A 22,593-nucleotide genomic window follows, 5' to 3' on the forward strand; every position below is an offset into this window, starting at 1 on the left:
TTGTGGCACCTTAGAGACTAACAAATTTATTAGAGCATAAGCTTTCGTGGACTACAGCCCACTTCTTCGGATGCATATGAAGTGGGCTGTAGTCCACGAAAGCTTATGCTCTAATAAATTTGTTAGTCTCTAAGGTGCCACAAGTACTCTAGGTAAGGAATGGTGTCCCTAGCCTCTGTCTGTCAGAGGGTGGAGATGGATGGCAGGAGAGAGATCACTTGATCATTGCCTGTTAGGTTCACTCCTTCTGGGGCACCTGGCATTGGCCACTGTCGGTAGACAGGATACTGGGCTAGATGGACCTTCAGTCTGACCTGGTACGGCCTCTCTTATGTTCTTATGTCTTCCTCATGGTCTTCATCCCAGGACTATTAGATCTTGTATTCTCTGGCCAACATATCCCACATCTCATTGTCTCATATGACCTGGCCATCTCAGTCAACACTCCCTCAGCTTTTCTCTGATGGGGGCTACCTACATCATCACTCAGACCATTTCATTACATAGCCTCTGAGCTCCCTTTTACTCAGTATCCACTGAAGCACTCATTTCAGCAGTGTGAATTAGTTGTTCTCTCTTCCTGAAGGACTAGCATTCCAATCCATATGTCATGGCTCCCTAATCATGACTGAACAGGACTTTTTAGGAACCCCTCTGCTCACCCCATTCAGGGAAGGGGCTAGAAAAGGTGCCCCAAACATAGGCTATCCCATCATATCTGACTGGATAATCGCTTCCAGAGGGATCACTCCCAATGTGGGAGAAAACCAAAAATGTTTCTTGCAACTTGGAATGTCCGTACCCTACTAGATGAATCAAAAAGTGAAACATCCAAACGCAGAACATCAATTGTTGCCCAAGAACTCTTGAGGTACAACATCAACATCTCCGCTCTCAGCAAAACAAGACGTGCAGATGAAGGCCACTTGAGGGAAGAGGGCAGTGTTTTTTCCTTTTCAGAAGAAAGTATAACAGCAAGTAACAGGCGAATACATAGTGTTGGCTTTACAATCATAAACCTTCTAGTCAGCCACCTGACTGAGCTCCCCGTTGGCATTAATGAGTGTCTTATGACCCTCTGCATCCAATTTGCCACCATCATCAGTGCATATGCACCAACACTTGACGCTGAAGAAGAACAGAAAGAATCCTTCTACACTGACCTTTACAAAATTTTGTCATTCATTCCAAAAACAGATAAGATAATCCTCTTAGGGGACTTTAACGCAAGAGTTGGCCGAGCTTCTAACATATGGAATAGCACCATTGGGAAGGAGTGGGCAAGACCGATTCCAGTAGCATCCTTGTACTCAGCAAATGTGCAAAGCACGACCTTGTGATCACAAACACAATCTTCAGACAAAGCAACAAGTACAAAACAACTTGGCAACAACCCTGTTCAAAACAGTGGGAGCTCCTAGACTATGTCACTGTAAAAACACAGGATCTAAGAGATGTCCAAATCACTTGTGTCATGAGAGGAGCCAATGATTGCTGGACTGACCACCACCTGGTGAGGTCAGTCATGTCCACAAGGATTGCACCGAAACATAGAAAGCAACCCATATCACACAGACGGCAATACAACATCCAAAGACTTCAATCCTCAGTGCACCAAGAGAACTTCCAAATACCCCTCAGTGACAAACGGACCATATGGACACCTGGACATGACCACACAAGTGTTGAAGACTGGGAAGCCCTAAAACAGACCATCCGGGAGGCTTCTGAGAAATCCATCAGCCTTGCTACCTGCCACCATCAGGACTGGTTTGATGACAACAACCCTGAGATTACAGCCCTTTTAGGCCAGAAGAGAAAAGCTTTCTGTGACTGGCAAAACCAACCACTATCTAGTCAGAAGCAGAGCTCTTTCCATCAGCTCAAAGCTGAAGTTCAAAGGAGGATCCAAGAAATCAAAAACAAATAGTGGAAGGACAAAGCAAAAGAAATCCAAACATTCGCAGACAGACATGATATGTAGAGCTTTTTTTTTTTTTTTTTTTTTTTTTTAAAGAGACAAAGACCTTATATGGACCAAGCTCATGTGGCCTCACACCTCTGGGATGCAAAGATGTAGGACCCTTCTTAAAGATAACAAATCCATCAAAGAGCGATGGAAGGAACACTACTACTAAACTGAGAATCGACTGTGACTGACGACACCATCGACTTCATCCCTCAGCACCCAAATTGGGAAACTCTTGCCAACCCACCGACACCTGAGCAGGTCTGAAAAGCAGTTAAAGGAAGAACTATAAAGCACCAGGTCCTGACGGCATACCAGCTGAAGTACTGAAAGTGGGGGAAGAAACACTGACTAACGAGCTTCATTTGCTGCTCCTCGAAATCTGACGCCCCGAAGAAATCCCTGCTGACTTGTGTCATGCTAACATAGTCACCATTTTCAAAAAGGGAGACAGGGCCGACTGTGGCAACTATTGAGGCATTGCCCTCCTCTCCATCGCTGGGAAGATTCTTGCTAGAATCTTACTGTATGGCCTGCTCCTTCTTGCAGAGGAAGTACTTCCAGAGTCCCAGTGTGGCTTTAGACCAGGAGTGGCCAACCTGAGCCTGAGAAGGAGCCAGAGTTTACCAATATACATTGCCAAAGAGTCACAGTAATATGTAGTGATTATGTATGTGTGTGTATATATAAGTTGATAATGTATATTTATTATACATTTATAGTGTATAGTTAATTATAATAAACTTAATCTTTTACTTAGTGGGACTTGTGGCAATCCTTGCTTTCAGCATTTCCCTTGAAGTTTGGTTTGTGTTCAGTTGTGCTCACATGCAGCAGTTCTCTTAAGTGGCTGGCTGTCAAAACGGAATGGTGCTTGGATTTCACGTTTGAGTGTCGAGAAAACAGACTCACAAAAAGATAGGTCGAGGCAAACATTGAGATTAATTTTAGGGCTGCATCTCTGCTGTTGGGATATTTATTCTTTGGTACAGATTTCCAGAAAGTAAGCCCCCCCCCCCCCCCCCCCCCGCACAGATTTCAATAAGTCATCTTCCAAAAAAGTTTTATTATTTCCATCTGGGATGGGATGTTGCTTCGTCAATCGGCTTCAGCACTAAAATGGTCAATCAGAAATATGATTTGAGGTCTTTTCTGCTGCAAATCTTGGAATCTTTCCTCAGAACTGTCCTTAAGATCTTTAATCATGCTCGCATATCAAGTTGCGCTCCATTTTAGGGGTTCTGATGCATCTTCTTTTGATCTGGCTTGAAGTTGTGACATTGAGAGAAAGTGTGTTAGTTCTCCCTCAAGCATTTGTCTGTGAAACAATTGAAGTTTGATCATGAACGCAAATACGCCTTGCACTAGATCAGACAGTAACCGGAATGTTCCTTGTAAGTCCATGTTTAGTTTATCCAATGCAGCAGCATGTCCACAAGAAGTGCCAAGTCTAGAGCCCATCCAGGATCTGTAAATTTGGGGTATATTCTATGCTTCTCCTCCATAAACAATTTTACTGGTTCCAGGAGCTCAAAAAAACAGGAAATAACTTTACCTCTCGAGAGCCATTGAACTCGCAGTGAAATGGCAGGGGAGTCGTCTTTATCCAGTTCTTCAATTAAATTTTGAAATTATCTGTGATTGAGTGCATTTGAGAGAATGAAATTCAGAATGTGCAAGACAGGTTTCATGCCGTGATCAAATTTGAGATTTTTAGATACCAGTTGCTCCTGATGAACAATACAATGAATGTCCAAAATTCGGGAAAGCTCTCGTCAGACTTACAAAGCCCTATTAATCCATTCAGAGATCCTCACGTGGACGGAGTCCGTTGCAATGGCAGTGAACTTCTGTAAAGGCAAGTGGCTTTTCACAACTACAAACATCAATGCCTCCTTTACATCTCATCCTTTAATGACACAACATTGAGGAGTTCTTCCCTTACAACACAGTCGTCAGACACAGTGCGGACAAATACCGATAATTGAGGTTTATCCTGTGCATGGCGCAACTCATCCCAAGCAATGTTCAAATACTCACACTGCTGAAGTTGTGAGTGCAGTTGCTATTCGATGTCACTGTTCAGGTCGGAGATTCTGCGTTCTATTGTGTGGTGTGAAAGCTGCAGGCCAGAAATTTTCTTCTGTAGATTCTTGTTCTCTGGTGAGAGGATTGAAACCACATCAGTGAGGCATGTTGTTATAAGCTCTCCTTCAGATTAGGGTTTTTTCGCACAGGCTATGTGCCAGGCCACATAATAGGAGGCTAATGTCACAGTCTGCGATCAGCTGGCAAATCTGGTGAAGAACTGGACTTCTACAGCTGTTTGTTGTTTTAAAGTGTGGAGTTCAGAACCTTGTGGGAATTCTTGATCCATATGTGCATGGCTTGAATCAAAATGATGCTGCAAATTTGAAGATTTGAACTGAGACACACACTTCTGGCAAAGACACATGGCCTTACCATTACATTCAACAAAAAAGTACTTATTCTCTGACTCCTGTTAGAACCCTCGATTTTCATCTGTGTATTTTCTTTTCTGTTTGCACTTGCCTTTCATTGTTTGATGGAATTTTGATTAAAAATTTCCACACCAGCTAGTCACCATGTGCTTTATTCGAGGACACACTGGTGCCGGCCAGGGAGTGCTGGACCCCTGGCTCTGTCCCAGGCCCTGCCCCCCACTCCACCCCCTTCCCCAAGTCCCCACCACCACCTATGCCCCACTTCTTCCCACCCCCTCCCCCGAGTGAGCTGTGTCCTCGCTCCTCACACGTCGAGCCTCCTGCGAGTCACAAAACAGCTAATCACAGTGGGCGGGAGGGAGGAGAAGGTGCTGGGGGAGGGAGGGGGGAGGTTGCACACCACATCCTCTCTCCTCCTCCCCCCCAGAGCCTCCTCAACGCCGCGAAACAGCTGATTGTGGTAGGCGGGAGACATGGGGGAGAGAGGAGGAGGCGCTGATTAGGGTGGCCACCAGCAGGTAGGAAGCACTGGAGGAAGAGGAGGGGGGTTGATAGGGCTGCTAGTGGGTGCTGAGCACACACCATTTTTTCCCCAGAGTTGGCTCCTAGCTGGAGCCGCATATTATCTTCAGAAGAGCTGCATGCGGCTCTGGAGCCACATGTTAGCCACCCCTGCTTTAGACCATCACAAGGCACCACCACCATGATTTTCACAGCCAGGCAGATCCAGGAAAAATGTCAAGAAGAACACCAGGAGCTGTATATGGCCTTTATCCATCTGACCAAAGCCTTTGACTCTGTCAACCATGATGCTCTGTGGAAAATCATGTCAAAGTTTGGCTGAACAATCAAAGTTATTATCATTGTAAGACTTTTCCATGACCAGATGACTGCCTCCATCCTGTGCAGTGGCTCTACCTCTGAGAGATTTGTCATCCAAACTGGTGTAAAACAAAGCTGTGTACTGGCACCCACCCTTTTCTCCATTTTCTTAGCAGGTATGAAAACACTAACCCAAGACCATCTGCCACAGTGCATTGGCATCTGATATCAGAGTTACGGCAACCTTTTCAACCTCTCTCATCTCTGTGCCAGGACTAAAGTAATATTGGCAACAATAACTCAACTCCAGTATGCAGGTGATCGTGCTGTAGCTGCACACTCAAAGGAGCCCTTAATTGCTTCTCTGAAGTTTACAAAAGCCAAGGGCTCACTTTGAACATCAGCAAAACAAATATTCTCCACCAGCCAGTCCCTGGTCAATCATCAGACCCAGCAAGGAAGATTTACATTGACCAAGAATAACAGGAAAATGTCAAATACTTTGCCTGTCTTGGCAGCCATCTCTCACAGAGGGCAGACATAGATGTCGAGATTCAGCACAGAACATCAAAACACATACTAGACTTTTCGTTTATAAAGCAGTGGCAATCCCAGCTCTCCCCTATGGCTGTGAGACTTGGGTGACTGTAACGGTGCGTAGACTCACCTGGCGGCACCTCCTGCTGGTCATCTCAGGGCATTAGCTTCCAGCCTCTGGAGCGCCCTCTGTTGGCCAGTGTCTCAGTTTGCCGCTAGTGTCCCTCCCGGACCCCGGGTGACCCTTTCACTGGGTGCTGACCCCTGGCAGTACCCCCACTGTTTCTCTGGGTCTCCCCATTTAGGGGAACCTCCACCCACTACCCCCACCTCAGTCGTAGGCTACTGCCAGTCACCAACTCCCCCCACGCACTGGGGCAGACTGCACTCTAAGCCACTCATCATAGGCAAGGTTGGGTCTGGACTTGCTGCCTCTACCTATTGCTGGGCTGCCCCTTTGCAACCCCAATACTTGTCTTAGGCCCTCAGCTAGGCCTGCAGCCTGGGAGTTTTCCAGGCTGGAGCTCCCCAGCTCCTCTAGCCTTCCCCCAGCCCTGCTCCACTCCCAGTACCCTGCTCAGCTCCCTAGCAGCCAGGCCACACGCTCTCTACCTGCAGAGAGTATTTGGGCTTCTGTCTTGCAGCCTCTTATAGGGACCAGCTGGGCCTGATTGGGCCGTGGCCCCAGCTGTTACTGCCTTCCCCTATCAGCCCAGGCTTTGCTTCACAGCCTGGGCCCTCTCCCAGGGCTGGCCTTTAACCCTTCCAGGGCCAGGGCCGCCCAGAAGATTCAGGGGGCCTGGGGCAAAGCGGGGGAGCAGCAGCGCTTGTACTCACCCGGCGGCGGTCTGGGTCTTCAGCGGCATTTCAGTGGGGGGGGGGGGGGGGCCCTTCCGTTGCTCCGCATCTTCGAAGGGCCCCCCACCGCCGAAGACCTGGACCGCCGCCGGGCCAGGGGCAAATTGCCCCACTTGCCCTCCCAGTCTGAATGGCCCTGTCCAGGGTTGGAGCGGGTAACCACCCCGCTACAGTGACCTACAGAAAACACCTGAAAAACCTGGAATGCCAGCACGAGAGCTTTCTTCGGAAGATCCTCAATATAAAGTGGGAGGATCGTCGCACTAATGTCAGTACCCTCACAGAGGCCAACATTTTCAGTGTTGAGGCCCTGATTATCCAGCACCAGCTGAGGTGGAGCAGGCACTGTGGGTTCATGCCTGATATACGCTTTACCAAAACAACTGCTGTACGCCCAACTCAAAGGAAAATCGCCTTGCCCTGGTCGCAGAAAACCGCCAGAAAAGGAAGGAAAGACAACTGTCATGCAGCACTCGTAGCCCAACCCCACCTGCAACATCTGCCAGCAAGCTTGTGGCTCAAGGATCGGACTCCTCAGTCACCAAAGGACCCATGAAAAATAAAACCTGTGAAAAAGATCATCCTCAACCTCGAGGGATCGCCGATGAATCATCATTTTTATATATAGCAGAGAATTCCTGTCAACTTCACCCATCTAAATTAATCATGCTTCATGAGGCTTCTAACATAGAATCATAGGGTTAGATGGGATCCCACAAGGGTCATCTAGTCTAACCCCCCTGCCAAGATGCAGGATTTGTTGTGTCTAAACCATCCAAGTTGGATGGCAATCCAGCCTCCTTTTGACAATCTCCAGTGAAGGAGCTTCCACAACCTCCCTAGGCTGTCTGTTCCGTTGTCCTACTGTTTTTACAGTTGGGAAGTTTTTCCTGAGATTTAATCTGCATCCACAGTCCCATCATGGTTCAAAACTAAACAGATATTTAAATTGTTGCACAGACTATCTCCATACCACCTAGTTTGACTGGCTTCTTGTTGCCCCTTTCAATGAAGCATTGCATGTATTCTGTCTTTTGTCAGCTGATTTATAAACCATTTTCTTCTAATGCAGTCCCTTTCCAGTTTGTATTTATTTTCATGGAACACCATAATGCCAGCTAAACTATTATTCTATTCAAACAAAACAGCCACACAGAAAAAGACTGCTAATGACAAATTATTGTAATGTAAAAGTAACTAAATTAAAAAATATCTACTATCCCATTAAAATATTTTCTTTTAAAAAAAAAAAAAAAAACTCAGAAGAAACATTGTGCAGTACACAGAAAACCCATCTATCCCAAAAAGATTCTGAAATGCTAAGCTATTATTTCTGGATACCATATGTAAGTAAAGTGCAACCACTCTAAGTGCAGTCTGTGTTAGGCTGATCAATAATGTATTACCTCTGTGCTCAAAATAGCAGGTCATTGTCACTGGGGATTAGCAGGTACTGTAGCTAAAAAGAAGTAAGCAAAGAACATCTAAAATTAATTGAATATACGAAGGGCCAAATGCAGCTTTTACTAAGTCCATAGACAGCCTAATCTCATACTGAAGTAGATGGAAGCTTTGCCTAAAAATAAGGACTGAAGAATTTAGTTAAATATAAATAGTTGACCAACTCTTCTAATTCTTGGTGGTTCAGCCTCCGAGGAAGTAGCTAATTCCCCAGATGGATTTGACCTGGGGACTGGCTAGTTTTCAGGGTTTTCCCTGTTAACTGATATTCCCTTTTCAAGTCGAAGATGTACATTTACAAAAATCTGGCATAAAGTTTCTTCATGCCCTGCCTCATTACTTTTTTGCCCCCATTAGGACTGTGTCTGATCCCCCTCTTCCCTACCACTCCCTTTATGCTCGTTTTTCCATACACCCAGAGAAACTTCTAGGCTGATTTTTTTTTACATTAAGAGAACGCAACAAAACAAGAAAGAACAAAAGTGAAATGAGAGCAGATAGTGTGTGTCTCTTCACACAATGGCTGCTGCCCCAGGAGACTCAGAAATGTAACAATAAAGTACACAGAAAAAAAGGCCTACATTTTTAAACACTGGAGCCTAAAGTCAGGCTCCAAAGTTCATACAAGTGGGATTTTCAGAACTACTTGTGTGACCTAAGAGCACAAGGCCCACTGATTTCCATATTTTTGAAAATGTTGGCCAAAATTATAGTCACCATTCTGCCTTCTTGCAGATACGAATGTCTATGTCATTCTGTGATGAAAGCCTTTAACAATGGACAGCAGGAGATGCAAGAGAACAGAGGACTTTACTCATAATGTATACTTGCAAGGCTGCAGAAATGAAAGTGGTAGGGAAAGGGGCATCTCATGCCATTGATATTAAAGCATTTCATTTTCAGACAAACAAGATGGGTTTGTTTAGTTTTCAAAGAGAGTGATCTATCCCCATTAAGGACTAAGTGCTTTTCAAATCCTATTTAGCAATATTTGAGGTATCTGAACACAAAAAAGAATCAAAAACCTATAAAATGTATTTTCTTTTATATGTTTCTATATTACAAAATTGAATCCTGATTTGGAAGAGCATCCCTATTCAGGACAGCACTTAAGTACATGCTTAATGTTAGGTGTATGCTTGAGATGCTCAGTTAGGACTTAAACTTATGCTTCAGTGCTGTCCTGAATAGCAATGAATGTAAGGATGTGCTTAACTTCTTTCCTGAACTAAGGCCTGAGAGAACAACATTTTCCAAATAATTGGGGGGAGGGGGGAGTTCATTCTAGTGATAAAACTACCTATATCAAGTTCTAGCTACATCTATTTAGGTTCTTATGGTGCCCCTCACCACAGTATAGGAGTGCTTTCCAGAAGAGAATAGTAATATTAAATGCCAAAAGGCCAGAGATCTAATTTCCCACCTTATTTCACCTAAAATAGTCAGTGATTTAAGATAATAAAATAAGAACATAAGAACGGCCATACTGGGTCAATCCAAAAGTCCACTAGCCCAGTATCCTGTCTTCTGACAGTGGCCAGTGTCAGGTGCCCCAGAGGGAATGAACAGAACAGGTAATCTTCAAGTGGTCTATCCTCTGTTGCTCATTCCCAGCTTCTGGCAAACAAAGGCTAGGGACACCATTCCTGCCCATCCTGGCTAATAGCCATTGACGGACCTATCCTCCATGAATTTATCTAATCCTTTTTGAACCCTTTTATGGTCTTGGCCTTCACAACATCCTCTAGCAAGGAATTCCACAGGTTGACTGTGCATTGTGTGAAGAAATACTTCCTTTTATTTGTTTTAAACCTGCTGCCTATTAATTTCATTTGGTGACCCCCATAGAGAGAAATAGTTTCTCTCTTTCTCCTCCTTCCTTCTTGTCTATTATTTTTAGTTGTGTCTACACGAATGAGCTGGAGTCCTCAATTCTTCAATGGCATGAGGTCCAGGAACATAAGCATGAACCTCTTCCATCTTTCATTCCGCTCAGAAGGATGCTTGCCCTGAAATAAGCAACTATGGGTGTATCTACACTGGAAGTGGAAAATAATTTCCAGCATGAGCAGACATACCCGCACTAGCTCTGACTGAGTAGTGTGATAAAAATAGAAATGTAGCCACACTGGTGCGGGCAGCAGGAAGGACTAGCTTCCTCAAGAACAGCCCCTCTGAAACCATATGTACATACTCTGGAGGCTGGCCTCTCTTTGTGGAAGCTATACTTCTATTCTTAGTGCGTTAGCTTGATCAAAGCTAGCATAGTCATGTCTATTTGAGCTGGAAATTACACCTTCCAGCTCCTGTATAGACATACCCTGAGAAAACACTGCATTGTAACATCCACTGGCTTATTCAGATCATCATTTTGTTTTGATTTTTTTTTTTTTTTAATTTCTTCTCTCTATTCCCAAGCTCCTGTTGTAGCTCCTGTTCTGTTGTACCTGAGCTATATGGCATGTTTGGAGCTGGAGGTTTATTTTAATCTAACCCATTAAACAAATAGAACTACCTGTAAAAACTAGAATGGACTGTCACCCTGATTCAGATCTGTTTCTCTTACAAACTTTTTGTCCTTCCTTTGCTGAGGAACAAGAGGGCCTTTTTCCAGCATCATTTTTGAGGGTTTATTTGATGAAGCAGCCTTCCAATAGATGTGGTTGATTCAGTCAGCTTGCTGCTGTCCAAGTAGCACAGGGAAATAATGTTAACTGATTGTAGCTTCTAGTACCACTATGGGAACCTGCTGGCTAATAGTGCATTTGCAAATGCAAAAAAAAAGTGCCTGCAGAGTTCTAAAGACATTAAATTGGAACCTTATCATGCTGACTTGTTATTGATTGGGGAAAATGACCTTGATATTTTATATAATTCCACATTTTCATTCTCCCTGCCCTCTTTTGCAATGTTAATAACAAACACAACAAAAAAGTTCTTGTTGCTTCTGTGAAGGATCTGTTAAGCAGGGGACTATAACTCCCATGAGCCTCTCCCTGCTGCACATTCCCTTCACCTGGTCAGGCAGGGAACCCAGGAAGTGGCCAGGCTCTGTTTGGAAGCAGCAGCTGCATGATGAGATAGGAGCTGCAGAGAAGATGGATGGAAAGAGAAATTCCCAAGGCTGTGACAGCCAATCACATCTAGGTGCAGGTCTTTGAGACCTATGGGGGAGCAGCAGCAGCTGGGCAGGGAGCCAATGCAGAAGGGCCCCAATGAAATACACAAACTGAGCCTGGCAGGAATCCAGTAAGCATCTATCTCAGTGTTCTTCAATTGGTGGCCAAGGGCCACTTCCAGCCCACCCACCGCCAGGTGTCAGCTATTCCTTCATGCCTCCTGGGAAGCAGCAGCAGCATTTTCTCTCCCTCCCCTCAGGATCCTAGCCTGTTCTCATGGAGGGCAGGGGAGGAGCAGTTTGTGCTCCTGAAGGGGAATGGGGAACAGAAAGAGCCCTGCTGCTCTGGATGGCTCCTCTCCTTCACGCTTCCGTTTTTGAGAGCAGGGATGGTTCCTCTGCTCCTACCCCCGTAACACCCGGCCTGGGAAAGACGAAGCCGCGGAAGAACCGTAGAGCTGCTCCCCACTGCAGCTCTCCTCCCAGCCTGGGAGAGGAGGGGTAAAGAACCCCCGTAGGAGCAGAGGCTGGAGAGCTGGGAGTTGTAAGGGCTGAGCAGATGGGTGGACTAGAGGGCAGACCCAATGGAGTCCTGAACTGAGGGGGGTTGGGTAGATGCACTTCAGTTTATTTTCCCTCTGTTTACCATTATGCCTTGTATTTAATTTAGAAACTTTTCATTTGCATGTAAACATATTTGAGCTAGACGGTGTTGCTCTACTTCGACTTACAGTGGTGCCCTTTTAATCAGGCACTTAATCAGGTGCTTATACAACATAAAGCGATCAGTAATTGACATGCCTTCATTAGTTAGCTTGATAGCTGCACAACATTTTTTTTTTTTTAAAAAGACAGCAAGTGTCAAAATTTCAGGCAATAAGAAAGGGAAATTAGATGCCCATCCTTTTCTTGCGAGTTTAACTTCTAATTTTAATTTAATCGTTTTAATAGAATTAATAGCATGCTGTTTAAATAGCATTACAGGGTATCTGTATAACGATTTGTTTGTAGGATTTTATTGGTATTTTGTCTACTGGCATGTTTAACCTGTTATTTTGAGATTAATAAATACAGTCCAGCACACCATCCTGAAATGGTCACTGTGACCCCCTGGCCAGTGGCAGGCTCACTATAGAGCAAAAATTTGAAGAGCCCTTTGGCCTGCCAAGATGTAGATATGGCCTTATGGTACGTCTATACTTACCTCCGGGTCCGGCGGTAAGCAATCGATCTTCTGGGATCGCTTTATCACGTCTTGTCTAGATGCAATAAATTGATCCCAGAAGTACTCGCCGTCGACGCCGGTACTCCTGCTCCGCGAGAGGAGCACGTGGAGTCGACAGGGGAGCCTGCCTGCCGCGTCTGGACCCGCGGTAAGTTCGAACTAAGATACTTTGACTTCAGCTATGTTATTCACGTAGCTGAAGTTGCATATCTTAGTTCGAAGTGGGGAGTTAGTGTGGACCAGCCCTTAAATTAGCCAGGCTGCCATAAAATGTAATTGAATACCACTATCTTATCTGCTTGAATAGAGACTTGACTGAAGAGAGCACCCCAGGCAGTAGGCCTGAAAAGTCCTAGCTCTCAATTGGACTGCCCCGGAGACCGAAAACAATTACCACTATTGCTAACTTGAACTGTACTGTTAAGCCTCTGTACCTAAGGTATCTGCAACCTACTTATTTCCTGACAGCCCTAGTAAAATAGCCTTTCAGGTAGCCATGTGTCTGAATGGTTATTGGGACCTATTGGGGCTAGTTCCTATAAGGCCTAGCTGCTGAAGCACCTTCTGTGCTTGCCTTGAAGTCATGGTACACCCAGTATGCTTCTGGTATCTTAAGGGTTTGCTGTATTCGAACTCTGATCAGGTTCAATAATTACACTTCAACATACCCAGTTCTGAGTAAAGAAACTCACAGAGCAAACAATAAGAGAAGCTTAACAAAAGAGACTGCCTGTAAAAAGATGGCACACAGACAAGTCTAGAAGCAAACAATACACTTATGATTCAATTCTTAGCCACCCCCAACCTCACTTTCCTGCTTCTTTATAACATAGCAAATCCAGGGCCTCTACCTAAAGTGTTGAGTCCCCACCAGCATACAATTTTCCTTAGATATCACTGATGGGAAGGGAGATGCAATAGTCTCTCATCTTCAGATGCCAACCCTAGAGCTGAGCAGGATTAAAACAACTTCACATTAAATACCAAGAAAAGCAGAACAATGATTGTTTTCTTAGATGGAGAATTAAATTTAATTTAGATCAAGAAAGCTGCTCTGTTTATGGGGCTCAATCCTGCAGGGTCCCGAGCATCCTGGCCCAATCCACCAAAGCACTTACCCATGTGTTTAACTTTAAATACATGAGCAGTCCCATTGAAATCAATGGCCTTTAGACTCATGAACTTTAGTGAAGTGTAGGATCCCTACAGAGGATTCTCAGCTGTTGTAAATCATCATAGCTCTACTGAAGTTCTCTCCATTCAAACTAGGCCAACTTAGATCAGCTGAGGATCTGGCCTATTGATTTACATGGAAGAACAGAAGTTAGAGTGCTCTTAAAGCATCCTTGTTATTTGATTTATGATGTGGTCCCATTAGGAGAAAGTATGCTCTGGCTTGCTCACCGTCAACAAGATCACAACAGGCCTTAAATCTGAACTAAGGGAATGGGAAATTTTTAAACCATTTTATCAATTAACCTTTTTTTATATTTTGATTGGGTAATACTAATTTTACTTAAATGCTTTCATTAAACCAAGGAAAATTAAAATTTTACACCAAATTTTGCAAGATAAATATTGACTCTTATATAGAGGGTAATAAAGACTAATGAAGTAATACCATGTATTTTATAATGTCAGTGTATAATGATTCTAAGAATGTTGACATCTTATTAAGGACTTGATCCAAAGCCCAGTAAAGTCAGAGTAAAGACTCCATTGACTTCAGCTGGAGCTAAATTAGAAAAAAGGTGCTGAGTATTCCTCCAAGGGCTGAGCACACTCATCTTCCAGTGGTAACGTTAGGTGTTGAGAGTTCATGGCATAGCCCAAGAGTGCTCAGAATGCTCCAACAACTCCACTCTTAGCGTCTTCTTCTATCCAGAGAACAACAGAGATCCACAGATGCATGTTTGTTTTAAATGGCAATAGTAATCAAAAGGCTATACACCAGAGGGCTATTAATAGGTTCAGATTTTAAAACAAAGAAGCCCCATTCTCTTTTGACTTAGGTATAACTTAGCTATAATCAGTGCCTACACCTTCACATTGTTAACTAATTGGTAGGCCTGTTCAATAATGAGAGCAAGAAATATGATTATTGTACCGGAAACACATTTATGTAGCAGTAATCAACAGCTAATTAATGCAGCATATAATAGTTGCATATTCAATAAAATCAGGTAATTATTAAAATACAAATATTTGGATGTCTGTTTCTCACATTAGAATATACAGTAGCCTATTGTGCTTTTCCACTTGATTAGTTCATGATATTCACTGGATTTCTCTTTAAGATGTACCTCGGGAATTATCAAGAACACTAGCCTATGAAAACACAGAACAGAACATGCTGATAGAATAGGTTGTAAATGTACCACCTCAGCACACTCAGTCAATTATTTTCCCCACAGAGTATCTACAAAGAAATCAATCTTTGTTACCATGCATATAATGCCAATCGTAGGTCCTGTTTAAGGTCATGTTAGCCCCTGGCCATGGCAATACATGGCCAACCCACTATGTACACAATATTGGAGATGACCAGCTAAACATGTAGCCAAAAAATTAGTGGGTTGGTGTCACTTTTGAGTGTTTTTCCAAGATGTTAGGCTTTTTCTGTGCATTGATCAGAGCTAGAGTGCACTGGGTTTTTAGATGTGCATTAGCGTGGACAAAATGTAAAAATGAAGTAACAACCACAAGTGGTTATTACAGATCCCATGGCACATTTCACAACAATAGAAATTTGTTAAATTAACCCTTGTGCTTTGGCCTAGTTTTGACTTGGATAATGACAATATATTTTTCCTTTTCATCACTTGGCTATACTATTCTTTTTCGCTTCCTCTAATATACTCTTGTATAGTGTTGCTGTCAAAACAGCTGCTGTACTTAACTTCAGTGGCAGGTGAAGTGATCACTAGGTGTGGGGGATGAATTGTGCATAGTTTTTTTTTGTTTGTTTTTGATTTTAGTATTTATGATGGTATGTTGGGGAACAGATCATCTATTAGACAGTAAAAGCACAAAGTATCTATTGATTTTGGTAACAGGCCACAGTTAAATTCTTCTGATTAAACTTTCATTTTTAAAGATTTTAATTTTTTTTTTTTTTTTTTTTTTTTTTTTTTTGAGGACTGCCAAATAGTGCTGGGTTTTTATAGCCCATTATTACTATTAACTATTTGTAATACTATGCCCCATATTCTTCATAGAGATAGTTATGATAGGAATATGGCATAACTAAGATATGTTTCATGCAAGATGGGTCATGTAAGTTATCATTGGAAAGATTATGATTTAATGAATGTGATTATCCTATTTGTATGTATTATTTCTGTATCTGAAGTTAGAAATATTGACTATGTATCAGTTGCAGAAGTGTTTGCACTTGGGGAATGCCCACCAGACAAAATGCAATCAGTGTGGCTGATTAGGCAATAAACCATTAGGGAGAACTGTAGGTCTTTGAAGATGCTAATCTCCCACCTTCCTGAGAAGCTTCCTGGGATGCTGCTTTGACACTGCAGGGTCATATGATTATGTCACCTGGTATTGGACCCATCTTGGCGTGCTAGTATTTTTCCACTAAAGGTGTGGAGACCAAACTGGGGAACAAAGGAATCCCGCCATATGTAAATCCTATTTAAGGCAGGGAAATGAGTTAATCAGGGCTCCTACTTCACTGAATCCCGACCCAGAATAACTGCTAAACAGGATGCCTAAAACAACATTCAGGGTGAGAAATATTTAAAAAATAAATGATACAGAAGGTTTGAAGCATCAGTTATTGGTCATTGGGGGTAACATACAGGGTATAGGGGGATGCTAGTATTTTGGGGTTGGGCAGCACACATAATATATACAGACTGCAATGTCCCCAGTGCGGGGGTAAATGGTGGGCAGGATCAATATACAGCCGACAAGCGGTGAGGGTACATCACTCATACAGAAAGTACAGTCATGGGTACAAGTAAGCGGGCTGGGTAATGGGGATGGGGTGACCCTCACGTGGTGGTATTCAGTTAGGTTTGGTGGGTTCAGGGCTCAGGGGATAGAGTCCAGCGGGGAGTGCGGGGGGTTGCCAGTTTCTTTAGTGACTTGAGCTTAGTTTGCGTGTTTGTTTTATTTGCTCAGTAATCTGGTTTGTTGCGTTTGCCAACCCTTACAATCACTTAAACTCTATCCTTTGTAGTTAATAAAGGAGTTTTGTTTTCTAAAATCCAGTTTGTGGAATTCATAAGTGCGGGTGGGGGGCAAAAAGCTGTGCATATCTTTCACCGCACTGAGGGAGGGAGTGAATCTCATGAGCTTACTCTGTACAGATTTCTGTGTAAGGCAAGACAATACAATTTTGGGTTTACACTCCAGAGGGGGTGTGCACTTGAGTGCTGTGCAATTCCCTAGTTGAAGCCTACCCACGCAGAGCTGATTTCAATGTCTGCGTCTTTCTGTAGCTCGGTGTGTCCCAACCTGTGTGTGTGCTGGAGGCTGGTGGAATAGGCAGGCTCAGTGGTACCCCAATATATCAGGTGGCACCCTGGAGTGTGTGTGGGTGGGTAGCCTGTCACATAGCACCTAGGACCCCTAGTCATGGGCGAGGATCCCATTGTGCTAACCACTGTACAAACAGACAGATGATACAATGGCACTGAACACGCAACCCCTACCCCCCTCCAAGAATAAGAACTTTTCACAAGTTTTGAAATAGCATAATAGAAATAAATATTTCAGAAAAAATGCATTATTTGTTATTTTGACCTGGCAAATAATTTTTATCTGTAATCATATAGGCAGAATATATTTCTAACATTCACTATGGTCCAGATAGCAAAGCTTCACTGTCAGTTGCTGACATAAATAAAAATCAATCATGGAAGATGCAAGTACTATCTATCTCTGTGCAAAGCATGGGACCTTCTGATCTATCTAATTTTATCTCATCTGACTTCCTTTCTCCATTGCAGAGACTAGAAGCAGATGCCACTAGCTTTAATTATTGCAACCAGGCATCCATTTCTCTGGTGCACGTCTCAGTACTTGAATAGCAAGCTTCACCGTAAAGCCACATGCATAGGAGGAACAAAACACACAGGGTAGGATTTTCACCACTGCTCTGGCCTTTTTATGCTGGATAAAAGGGCAAGAACAGCAAAAATGGGCCCTATACTGCCTTCCATGAGCCCCCATCACCCACTCTGCTGTGTGCAATGCGCTCAGAGCAGGTGGAGTGTGTCCGGGTTGGAATGCAGCGCACAGCATACAGAAATTTGAGGAAGTGCAGCAAGCTATAGGGACACCTGGAGAGTGTCTCATAACTTAGGGTTTGTCTACATTACCCACTGGATCGATGGGCAGCGATCGAGCTGGGGTGGGGGCGGTTGTCAATTTATCGCATCTAGTCTAGATGCGATAATCGACCGCTGAGCGCTCTGTCGACTCGAGTACTCCACCATGGCAAGAGGCGCAGGCAGAGTCGATGGGAGAGCATCAGCCATCAACTTACCACAGTGAAGACATCGCGGTAATTAGAACTAAGTACGTCGACTTCAGCCACATTATTCACATAGCTGAAGTTGTATAACTTAAATCGATCCCTCCCCCCCTCAGTGTAGACCAGGCCTTAGATGTGGATACAAGGGCTGTCTGAGGTATGCATGGGGCCTCTCTATCCCTTGAAGCAGCTCAGGATCGGGGACACAATGATGGCTTAATACCACCTTTGTTTGGTGACTAAGTTCAGTGCTGTCCCTCTCCGATGCACAGCACAGAATCTCACCCACAAGCCTTAATGAGGAAGAAGGTGAAAGAAACTTTGCTATACCTGGTGGTCTCAACCTATGCAGATGTGGTAGTGGATGGTTCTCATGAGAATAAAGGTACCTGCCATCATCATGCTTTTACTACAGTTTTGGCTCTAACTGGAACCCTTGCAGGAAGTCTCAGCAACAAAGCTGAGAAGTAAATAACAAGGGACACTGAACTAACTTCTGAACCCAAAAAGTGGCCCTTCTAAAACAAGGTTGTAATGAAAAATGGGCAAGTTATTCCCAGGGAATAAATTATCTGACTAGTAGAGCTCTCTTTTTTTGCTTGTAAATTGTTCATGAAGTAGTCCTGATTTCCTCTCTTGTAGGCTTTCAGCCAGTAGTTGCTGAATAGTTTAAATGAACAAACTTTAGATCAATGGTTGTTCATAAATTGTTACTTTGGCTATTCACAATTCATTAATCTTGGTGAATGACTGGTTATCTGGTACATGGTAATCGTTCTGCCTCCTGAGTGGATGGCAAATAGGAAAACAACAAACAACTAGACTATAATGGGTAGGGTCTGTTCTTGTTTGCATACATATACCTTTATTTACTCGTGGATGCAGGTATCTGAACAAAAAACCATCATTCTGAAATCAGTCATGTAACCAAACATACATTCAAGGAAGATTCAGAAACAGTGAATTAAAAGAGACATAAACATGGTTCAACAGGACAGCCATTTGGAAGTCAAACAAATACTTGCTCTTATGTTTATTTAATGTAAATAGGAGACCTCCAAAATATGAAAGCTGCTCTGGTAGCGTAAATTGTTATGTAATGTCCTTTATGGTTGTGAACATCATAGTGCATTTACTGTGAACAAACACAAGGAAGTAACAAAGGCGAAAGCACTACCCTACTTTCATCAATATTATTTCTATCGCATTCAGTCATTGCTAGTTGAAATATATTGCCAAGGTAGTGTGTGGTAGCTCTCCCTGCTACTGACTAGGTGCTACCTGCTACTCTATGGAGGAAATTTCATTCAGCAACTTTCACTCTCACCAACTTCACTCTAAAACAGTGGTCCTCAATCTATTTATCGTGGGCTGCATATGCGTCCCACAATGTGTTACTTGGTCGCAGGTTGAGAACCACAGTGTGCACACATCCACCCGAATCTGCCCCCCCACAGACCACTATGCCCAGCATCTCCCACCCAGAGACCCCTCCACAGAGTGGGGCTAGGAGTGGAGCCCTGGGCACGGGGCCGGGTGGCAGGGCAGCTAGGTGGCAGCCCAGACCCTGACTCCACAGGGCTGGCCGGAAGAGAGACAGAGAGAGACAGAGAGCGCGAGCGCGCGATAGAGAGAGAGAGAGAGAGAGAGAGAGCGCGCGTCACTTAATCTCGTCTCTATTCCCCCATCTGGAATAGTTAGGGGAGACTATTGTCTTTCTCCCACCATCTGTTCCTCTTGTCTGTTTAGACTGCAAGGTGTTCAGGACAGGAAATGCAGTGTTTCCAACAATGAGGTCCCACTCTCAGCTGGGTGCTATACAGGTGCTACTATAATACAGATTATTATTATTTTAGTGCCTAGCTCTGGGCGCCAACTTAGTAGCCTATATAAATATAAAGTGTTAGAGCAAGATGGGCCCCAAGCGGGAAAACTCAGACCCAGTTTTGAACTCTCCTTGAGATGGGGGTGCTCAGATTCATAGATTCTAGGGGTGGAAGGGACCTCAAGAGGTCATCGAGTCCAGTCCCCTGCCATGAGGGCAGGACCAAATACTGTCTAGACCATCCGTGATAGACATTTATCTAACCTACTCTTAAATATCTCCAGAGATGGAGATTCCACAACCTCCCTAGGCAGTTTATTCCAGTGTTTAATCACCCTGACAGTTAGGAACTTTTTCCTAATGTCCAACCTAAACCTCCCTTGCTGCAGTTTAAGCCCCTTGCTTCTTGTTCTATCCTTAGAGACTAAGGTGAACAGGTTCTCCCTCCTCCTTATGACACCCTTTTAGATACCTGAAAACTGCTATCATGTCCCCTCTCAGTCTCCTCTTTTCCAAACTAAACAAACCCAATTCTTTCTGCCTTCCTTCATAGGTCATGTTCTCAAGACCTTTAATCATTCTTGTTGCTCTTCTCTGGACCCTCTCCAATTTCTCCACATCTTTCTTGAAATACGGTGCCCAGAACTGAACACAATACTCCAGTTGAGGCCTAACCAGCGCAGAGTAGAGCGGAAGATTGACTTCTCGTGTCTTGCTCACAACACACCTGTTAATACATCCCAGAATCATGTTTGATTTTTTTTGCAACAGCATCACACTGTTGACTCATATTTAGCTTGTGGTCCACTATAACCCCTAGATCCCTTTCTGCCGTACTCCTTCCTAGACAGTCTCTTCCCATTCTGTATGTGTGAAACTGATTTTTCCTTCCTAAGTGGAGCACTTTTCATTTGTCTTTGTTAAACTTCATCCTGTTTACCTCAGACCATTTCTCCAATTTGTCCAGACCATTTTGAATTATGACCCTGTCCTCCAAAGCAGTTGCAATCCCTCCCAGTTTGGTATCATCTGCAAACTTAATAAGCGTACTTTCTATGCCAATATCTAAGTTGTTAATGAAGATCTGAAGCTTTGGGTTGGCTGAATCTAGAAATAGGGACCAGTTGTGAAATTTAGGTTTGGATTCAAATGTCCTCATGCTTTCAGAGGCAGGGCTAGCATATTGCATGAGGGAAGTAAGTTGAACCAGCCCTTTTATTGGTGCAGCTTGTGCAGAGAAACAAGAGTTCTTTCCACCCTTTTGCCTCAGTATGAATGAGCAGCAAGGGTCAGAATCTGGCCCTGTGTGGTCTAAGCGTATGGCACAGATCTATCCATGCATTTTAAATTAAAATGTTGACATTGAAATGACAAAGACTTACAGTAGAAATGTGTAACCGTCAAATATCAATTAAGCCAGTGGTTCTCAAAGCCGGTCTGCCGCTTGTTCAGGGAAAGCCCCGGCGGGCCGGGCCGGTTTGTTTACCTGCCGTGTCTGCAGGTTCGGCAGATTGCGGCTCCCACTGGCCGTGGTTCGCCACTCCAGGCCAATGGAAGCTGCGGGAAGGGCGGCCAGCATATCCCTCAGCCCATGTCACTTCCTGCAGCCCCCATTGGCCTGCAGCAGCAAACTGCAGCCAGTGGGAGCTGCGATTGGCTGAACCTGTGGATGCGGCAGGTAAACAAACTGGCCTGGCCCGGCAGGGGCTTTCCCTGAACAAGCAGCGGACTGGCTTTGAGAACCACTGAATTAAACTACACTGATGTCTATGTTAATTTTCTTTCCATTTTAAAACAAGCATTTTTGTAATTAGATAAACCATAGTTGCCATTTCTGTACTTCTGCCAATATGAATGTTCTCTTCCCTTTGTTTGACTGCTCAGTTTTTAAATGTCCAGGGCTTTGCGCCTTGATAATAATTTCCTCCATTTTAATATGTAGTTTTACTACCATATAAATGCTGATGTTCTAGGAAAGACTGCTTGCCTCTTAAAAGGACATGCCATTTGATACCTTAACATTCATCTTCAAGCAGAAGTCTGCTTTCTGAAATCACTGATCTTTGGCCTCTGCTATATCTATTTTTAATACCCCCCTATTTATAATTTAAATGAATTTTGGCTAGTTAAAGTGGTTAAACATCTGCAAACACACCTGAACCCAAGATAGGAAATCACTCTAATAAAATTAATCTAGTTTTGTGACTAAAGAACATATGTTATTGTACAACATGTACATTTCAGAGACACAAAACAAGAAACCTTCTCACTTATATGGTGACATTGCCCACTAAAGCCTTGCTCATCTAAGGTGCCGAGTGCTTCCTGGGAAATGCAAAGTGCCCTCAACTTCCATTGACCTAGAAGTTGAAGAGGCTCAGGACTTCCAGGAAACTCAATACCTCATAAAAGCAGCCCTAAGAAACATTTTCCTTTCCTGAATTGTAGGAATATAGACCCCATATTAGGCCTGAGTGAACTATGGTTTTAAATTGAATTTGAATATTCACATGAGCAATAACGCCCAAAGCACATGACAAAAAAGAATGAACTCATAAGAAAGATTATTTGTGTTAAACTTGTAGTGACTCTTTGGAATACCAGTGTTATCGTATATAAGGTTTGGGAAAAAGAAGAACAGGAGTACTTGTGGCACCTTAGAGACTAACAAATTTATTAGAGCATAAGCTTTCGTGGACTACAGCCATCCGAAGAAGTGGGCTGTAGTCCACGAAAGCTTATGCTCTAATAAATTTGTTAGTCTCTAAGGTGCCACAAGTACTCCTGTTCTTCTTTTTCCCAAACCTTATATACGA

General features: G+C 43.6%; 1 protein-coding gene across 2 annotated transcripts in view; it reads right to left on the minus strand.

Annotated features, from left to right (window-relative positions):
* MOCOS (molybdenum cofactor sulfurase) overlaps nt 1–22,593 on the minus strand; it is a 368,425-nt gene that overhangs the window by 243,662 nt on the left and 102,170 nt on the right. The gene's annotated exons all lie outside the window — the stretch shown is intronic.

This window comes from Trachemys scripta, chromosome 2 (assembly GCF_013100865.1).
Source record: "Trachemys scripta elegans isolate TJP31775 chromosome 2, CAS_Tse_1.0, whole genome shotgun sequence".
NCBI classification, from domain to species: Eukaryota; Metazoa; Chordata; order Testudines; family Emydidae; genus Trachemys; species Trachemys scripta.